This window comes from Octopus bimaculoides, chromosome 12 (assembly GCF_001194135.2).
Source record: "Octopus bimaculoides isolate UCB-OBI-ISO-001 chromosome 12, ASM119413v2, whole genome shotgun sequence".
In the NCBI taxonomy this organism is placed as follows: Eukaryota; Metazoa; Mollusca; class Cephalopoda; order Octopoda; family Octopodidae; genus Octopus; species Octopus bimaculoides.
This window is the reverse complement of record NC_068992.1, coordinates 45900615-45909274: the sequence shown is the minus strand read 5'-3', so window position 1 is coordinate 45909274 and position 8660 is coordinate 45900615.

The following is an 8660-nucleotide window of genomic DNA, read 5'->3' as shown; positions in this document are numbered from 1 at the left end:
ATATATATATATATATATATACATACATATATATACATATATGAAGGTTATAAAGGACACAGGTTTCGTGTGTCACATAGCTAGCTAGAGGCGATGGCTTCTTGGAGCTAATTCACGGCAGCTTTCGTCCTAATTTTGGGACTGCCATGTTGGCTTGGCAATAACTATTAATTTCCAGTACCGCTGCCGTAGTCTCCTTTAGAGAGACTTAGAAATATTAATAACTCTATTATATATATATATACATATAGAGAGATAAAGAGCAAGAGAGAGAGGGGACGACAGGCAGACAAGCAAAAAGAAACACACGCATATATATATATACAGAGTGAGAGTGAACTATATGGTGAACTGAATCTGGGAGAAGTATATTGCCTGATTGCCATATACCATGTTGTACTGGAGACTGAACTTTAACCTTCCTACAAATAATCTCACTCCCCTGCACTTTTCATTGATTAAACCCTTCATGACAGCTCACATACTCGTGAATTCTAATAATATTGTAACCATACTCTATCTCAGACTAATCTAATGAAATTTAATTTAAAGTTGTAATCTATCATGGGATAATTTATAAATGAAATAAAAGGAAAAAAATAGATAATCCAAAAATAATTTTTGTATAACAAAATAGAATTTGAAGACAATAATGAAATGTTGATAGCATTTGTTTGTTTTGAGTGAGAAGTAGCTTGGTGAATGGGATTTGACATCTCTCTCTCATCATAATAGACATCAGCTCATTAATTATTCAAACAATCAATATAAGTGACGATAAATAATTCAGAAGAAGCTATTAATAGTATCCCATCCATAATCTTCATACACTCCAAAGACATGAAATGAAACATTAGAAACCATTTAGAATAACTAATTATAATGGTAATTGGTGAAAATCAGTGCTTCGTCATGATTTTCATTTCAAGCAAAAAGCCCAATTGTTAATTAAATCAGTTGACATTAGATGACCTGTTTGGGTCACAAGTTGAACTTTTTGGGTGAAAAGTCACAAAATAATCTTTTCGGAGATTGAAACTTTTGTGAAATTGAAAATGGAATGCTAATATATATTTTGGTGACAGTCTGAAATATGAACAATGAGTTCTATATTTCTTCTGTTGTTTTTGATTATCTCCTAGAGAAATTTGAAGATGGTATCATGAATTTTGGTCTCCTTTTATATTTCATATGTAGAATTAGTTTAATGTGGAATAAAACAAAAATAAAGTTAGCAAGATTTAATAGAAGTTTGACCAAGATTATTGGAGACCATGGCCTGACCAAGAATCAATATCCTGGCTGAACCTTTCTTTCTATAACTGCAACCCAACAGAACCATACACCTCTCCATTCCACATCTTCATGGGTCTATCTCTTGCACAGGTTCCTCCACATTGAGAGATTGGCTCTTCTTTATGCAAAGCAAAATTTGTTCAGAATAAAAAGCAGAAAAGCTTAAAGTACACAGATAGATCATGATTTAAATTAACTGTTCAATTTATGCTTTCTGTTTTTTATTACACACTCACACACACATACACAATATGTTGATTCTGCAATTGATCTTACTGATCCAAAATAAACCTGCTTAGTCACCATTCTGTCACCAAGTACGATGAACTTTTGTTAATTTCATCCAATCCTTTTAAATAAAGTGCAATCAAATTGTGTTACTGCTTCTATTTTTAATCTCAAAACTTTATATTTAGATTCTATCTATTGTTACTCTTCTTTATATGTTTCTAAAGAGATGTCACTCATATAAGAATTCTGTATAATTATAATATAATTACTAGACAATCTGACATTAAAACAAATAGTATATCTTATACAAAAAAATACATAGGTACACACAGATACACACATAATTACACTTCCATAGTCACACAAATGTGTATGTGTGTGCATAAATGCATGGGGGTGCACATATATGTGTGTGTGGGTGTGTGCATATATGTGTGTGTGGGTGTGTGCATATATGTGTGTGTGTATATATATGTCTGTGTGTGGGAACATATAAGCATGTGTGTGTATGGCTGTGGATGTATTTATGTATATATGCATATGTATATATATTTATGTCTGTGCTAAAGGACAACATAATTTTTACTTGAGCTTTTGTGTATTTTGTTAAGGCTTTTTGCCATAACTCCTTATCAAACCTTTATCATTTGTTAATTGTTCCAAATTTCAAATCTGGTGATAAAAAGATATCAGAGGCAGATAGTATATTGATCCCATAGTTCTTGCCTACTATAAAATGATTATACCCCAATTAACCAGCTCTTTCAGAAGATAAGACTGAAAAGATATGCAAATATGAATAAGCGAAGGTAAATATCAGTGATTAATAAAAAAAAAAAGAAAAAGAGTAAAGAAAATTGAAGCAAGTCCTATTTTAGACAGTATTTAGTTTAAAAGGAAAGCCTTTAATAGCACACACACACACACACACACATTGAGCATGGCCAGCTCCTGGAAAACAGTAATGTTTTGTTTTCTTTCTTGCTAACTAAAACTTTTATCTTTTCTCGGTTTTCTCTGTAATTTTGCTAATTTTAAGCTTTGTGCTTATGTTTGGAATTTGTTATTCTTTCACAGAATCAGTTAGAAAGATTAAGTCTATACAACTGGAGTTCCCAAAAACGTCCAGTCATAAAATTCTATTAAGCAACAAAGGTCTGAAAACTGAATATTGGTAAACACATATTTGCACGCTAAAATTCTACACTGTAATTGTTGATAAGGTGTCATTTTGCACACAGCCTGTTAAGAATTTCATGTGTAGTTCCGTGACTAGAAAACTGAATCAGTAATATCCAGTTCTGTTATACACCTGAACCACATATCATAAAAACTAATTTTTTTCCTAAATAGTAATATAAAAATTCACTGATAATTCTAAAGCTGCTTTGGTCTAAACATCATCTTTCGTCTGGGTCAACAAGATAGGTTTAGGTATAGTTGGTACAAGGAGGACTCTAGGGCTCAGGAAGTGTCTATAATTATCTGCTATGTTCTCACCTTAAAGTAAAAGTCCAATATCCTTGAATTTTCACAGGGCCCCAAAATAGTTTTCATCATACCCTTGCAAATGATGTGGAGGCCTTTTATAAAAAGAAATTTTTAAAAAGTTATGATTACCTTCTCCCCCACTTCTGGATAAAAAACCAAGCCTTTGAAGATTTTAGAACATTTATAAAGTTTTTAAATCTTCACAGCCTTGGTTTTTTTATCTCATCCTGAAAAAAATATTTTATATATATATATTTAAACTTTATATCTTCTGATGCGACTCTATCTCTTTCTCTATCACTTTTTCCCACTCTCTCGTTGCTCACCTATTCTTCTACTTCCTCCCTTAGTTTCTCCCTCTACCACTCTCTCTCTCTCTCTCCCTTACCCCTGCCTGGTCACTAATCCTTTTCTTCCTTGGCTATCGCCGAGCAAACACGTGAACTTACTTCGTCCCCACTTTCAGTTCGTGCCTCACAGCATTCATATACACATAATTTTTCACGTCTGGCCGCATAGCCTTTTCCATTTGTTTTCCTGTCTTGTTTTCTTTTCCGTTTGTTTTCCTATCTTGTTTTTTGTCCGCCACTACATTCCTCCATGGCACAGGTTTAATTTGTGTATACAAGTTTAATTTGTAGTCCATTGGAAGAGCCGTTTTGAAACACCTGTGATAAAACAGGGGTAGCTGATGAAGGAAAATATTCTCTATGTGGCTTGTGTGTTTTCTGTACTCTGGTTATTATTATTTTCTTGTCTACGTTTTGTGTGCAATGTCCTGTACCCAGATATGCACAGGTAGACGTAGGTATGCACACACCTGTACGTATATATGCATATACTCATTTATTATTTGTTTTATATATATATATATATATATATATATATATATATATATGCAGGTGAGCGGATAAGCAAAAGAAAGAGGTATTTAAATCATTCAGTAGAAGTTACATGAAATTCTTAAATCAGTTTGATTCACACAGGGCTGAATTAAACTGTTTTAAACAACAACAGCAACGATTTCAAATTTTGGCACAAGGCCAACAATTTAGGGGTAGGGGTAAGTCAGTTACATCAATCCCAGAACTCAACTGCTACTTATTTTGTCAACCAACATACACACCTATGTGCACGAGGGAGAGAAGAATGTGAGTGAACATGTGTATAGATATATACTCACTCACAAGAACACACACGTATGTATCTGTGCGTGTGTGTACCTGCTCACACATATATTAACACGTATATTTTTTTTGTACGAATGTGCGTTCATATCTATACACACATACACACACATTAAATCTCCCTCACACATATATGTCATAGTGAAGATGCACATTCCTAGCCACACATATGAGATTACCTATAAATTTCTGTATACAGGCAAACGTATGTATATTTCTATTTCTGTATATATTGGCTGTAAATTATGTGAATATGGTAAATACATAGAATTAACATTCAGGCATGGCCATTCTGAAGAGAAGTCTCTGTAACTTTGCCAAAAGTTCATAAATGATATTTATTAGAGGAATTATATTGAAGCACATTTAAGTAAATGGTCAACGATTGAAGAAATCAAGAAATCCTTGATTCTGGAAATGGTATTAAATTAGGAATAAATTGTATTGACAATATGGTTTCCTATATATAGTGTGGTAGAGTGACAGAGGAATAGAGCATAGTGATAAAATATTTCCTGCTGTTTATTTATGTATTTTACATTCTCAGTTCATATTCCACTAGTGCTACTTCGTTCATCATATCTTTAGAGTTGTTAAAACAGGCTCCGGTTATATTCAGAAGTTCATTTGATTAATTATATATTACAAAACATATATGTAAACATGTACATATGTATGTATTCATGTATATATTTAGTCATATATTGTTATCATCATTCAACACCTGAAGTCTATGCTAGCACAGTTTGGACAGCTTGTCTGGATCAGATAGATCAGAAGACTACAGCTAACCCTAATGTCTGTTTTGGCTAAGTTTCTGCAGCTGGATGACCTTCATAATGCTGTAAAGAGTGTAACTGGATGCTTTTGCCTGTCACTAATACTAGTAAGGTCATGATGTCTTGCAATACAAGACCTTTCAACTGGAAGGAGATGTAGCATTAAGGCAGGTAGCTTTATGCTTGGTGTTTAGAGGCAAGAGTATTATAGGATTGGTACAGGTGTCTAGATGTAGCCAAGATGCATAGCTATCCCAGCTGGAAAAAAAATGATGGTAATAAGGTACTAGGATGTACCATCAAGTTACAACAGGGGGAATTTTAAGGGACAGAGAGAAGAACAAGTGAGGAGAACGGGGACAGTGGAGCCAGTAAGTTCAGGAGAGTGTGAGGTGAGCAGTTGATGGTTAGAGATTGGCATACAGCTAATGCTGTGAGTGACAAACACAGTGGGTGAGTGGGGACATGATTGATGGTGAACATCAGTTTCTTTTGGTGAGAAGGTGAAGGAAATAGGAGTGAGTCAAGGGTAAATGGCAGTAGAAAAATGGACATTTGAGAGTAGCATTATAATAAAATTGTAGAGACAAGAAATGAGATGATGTGAAGTGTGGTAGAAAGAAGAGTGCTCAGTGACAAGGGATGAGATCCGCAGTATATAGGATAGAATATAGAGAGTGATGGGCAAAAGGGGACATGGAAATGTAGTGGAGGCTCGATGGTCAATTTGAGATGGTGTTTACTAATGGTATGGGATAATATTGGGGATTAGAAGTGAAATGGGAAGTGGTTCAAAGGAAAGAGAAAACTGGTAGCATAGGAAAGATAGGGGTTGAAATATGTGCATCTCTGTTATTTAATTACAACAGCTAAGACAGTGCTGCAGTTAGAAAATGATGGAGAGATGGGTGTAGAGAGGATGATTTGTGGTGATACTGTGAATGCAGAGGCATAGACAAAACTATTTAATCATTAAGAATGAAATGTCCAATTTTGAACTGAAAGTTTATTTTAATTTATCTCAACAAAAAGCAATGCATTTAATCAAAGTAGGCATCTAAATTATCAACACAATTTCGCCATTTTATTGTTAGCTTATTTATGATGGCAGTGAAGAATTCTGGAGGGCAAGAAGTAATGAAATTATGAAAGACTGTTTTTGCATCTTCTTTAGATTTGAAGTTTTTATCTTGCATAAACTTGTCTAATGCCTGGAAGATATGATAGTCAGTTGGTGCAAGATCTGGTGAATAAGGCAGATGACAGAGTACTTCTAAGTTAGGTTCTTGTGACTTGAGTAGCGTTCTTTGTGCAACATCTGGTCGAACATTATCTTGCTAGAGAAGTGGCCTGTCTCTATTGACCAATTACAGCTCTTATACCCAAGGAATTTTCCAGATAATTTACAGGCTGGGCAGAGCGTGAGATTGTGCTTTAAATAGCATAAAAATGACATTTAGTGGAACAATAGAACAAATTTAGGATAGACATTGCAAAGTAAATGATCCAGAAGATATACACCCTTACCTGTCTATCAGCTCCGTATGGAAGATTCTGAAATATCCATCTAAGAACAATACAAGAAAAAATTGAAGGAATACTTAGTCAGGAGGAGGGTTACTCTCATCAATGCAAGTGAACGTTTAAATTTTACATAGATGTCTTGTTTTAATTATTACATTTCATTATGATTGTCCTTTTTTATTTATTCCATATAAATATTTGTTTTTCTTTTGTCCCATTATATATTGGATATTGTCTATCACCTCACCCCTCATTTCTGAATAACACGTCTGTCCCACCCCATATACCTTTGTATGACCCTATTTAACTCTTCTTTGTCTTTTCTCTATCTCTTTAAGCCCTTGTGGTTAATACAGCAGAAACTATTATTATTATTATTATTATTATTATTATTATTATTATTATTATTATTATTATTATTATTATTATATCAATATATTGATATGTATATGTGTGTGTTTATGTGTGTGTATATATATATATATATATATATATATATATATGCATATATATCTTCAGCTTTATATAACCAACTTATTGGCAAAGTGTCCAAATATTTGGCCCACAGCCAAGACTGTATTTACCACAGATATATATTCTCCCTCATCAGCCTGTTCTATGCTACGAGGGTGTTGTTAACGCAATTGTTCAATATTTCTAATTGGATATGAAGTTATCAATCAAGTTGTTTAAAAGCATCGAATTATCAAATATGATTACAATACAAAAATAACTTATACACTGCATTACAGTACACTATATTACACTAAAGTACACTACAGAAGTCTACACTGCTTTACACAACAATACATCGCATATTACACTCACTATACAACTCAAAGCCACACATACATAACAATATATTACACTAGAATATTCTACACTATATTGCTTCATACTTCACGAACACTGCACTATGAAAGAAAAAGTAAAGACCCTCACCACCACCTTCGGTCATGAGATTGTGCCTAGAGAGTGCCCCTCCAATGGACAAGTCTGGGAAAGGCTATTTATTTATGGAAGACCAGATGTCACCCATGCATACTAACCTCTCGTCTTCATGCTACCAGTGTTGTCCAAGGGAAAAGCAAAGGCCGATACATTTTCAGACTAGTGGTGTTGCAAGTCATTTCCACAGCTAAGTTAACTGGAGCAACATGAAAAATAAAGTGTTTTGCTCAAGAACATGAAACACAAACCCGTCTAAGAATCAAACTCACAACCATGCACTTTCACAACTGTACTATACTAGAGTACATTTACCTACATTACATTTTATTGCTTTATACAACACAATAGTACACTGCACTATATTACATTATACATCACTATAGAACACTTCACAACTATACTGTACATTACATTAGATTGCATTACAGTACCAGACATTACAGATAAGTTTTATATCATAAAGCATCTATAAATGAGATTAATTTATCAAATGTTACTATATGTTATATGAAATTACTATATGTTATATCGCATTAAATATTCACACTAATTTAAGTTAAATAAGACAAGATGTACAAGCTGCATACAATAAACAAATATACTCTTTAAATTTAAACTAAGTACATTGTAACTAAATAAAAGCACATACATAAGAGTACAAGTATACGGCAAAAATAGATAATATACTTTGCTACAGGCAAATGAGATATACCATAAGGTCGTAACTTTATTGAAGGTTGTAAAGTAAATCTTTATGGAAGATTGCTGATGTTAAAACTTACTTATTTCTAACTTTTATCTTTTACCTGTTTCATTCGTTAGACTGTGGCCATGCTGGGGCACCACCTTGAAGAATTTTAGATGAACAAAAATGGACACCAGTACATATTTTTTTTTAAAGCTTGGTACTTATTCTATAAGTCTGTTTTGTTGAACCACTAAGTTACTGGGGACATAAGCATGCCAACACTGGTTGTCAAGCAATGTTGGGAGACAAACACAGATTGGCTCATGTACGGGCGACACATGAAATCTTTCGAGCGGGATCGTTGCCAGTGCCCCTGGACTGGCTCATGTGCGGGCGACACATGAAATCTTTCGAGCGAGATCGTTGCCAGTGCCCCTGGACTGGCTCATGTGCGGGCGACACATGAAATCTTTCGAGCGAGATCGTTGCCGGTGCCCCTGAGCCGGCTTGCGG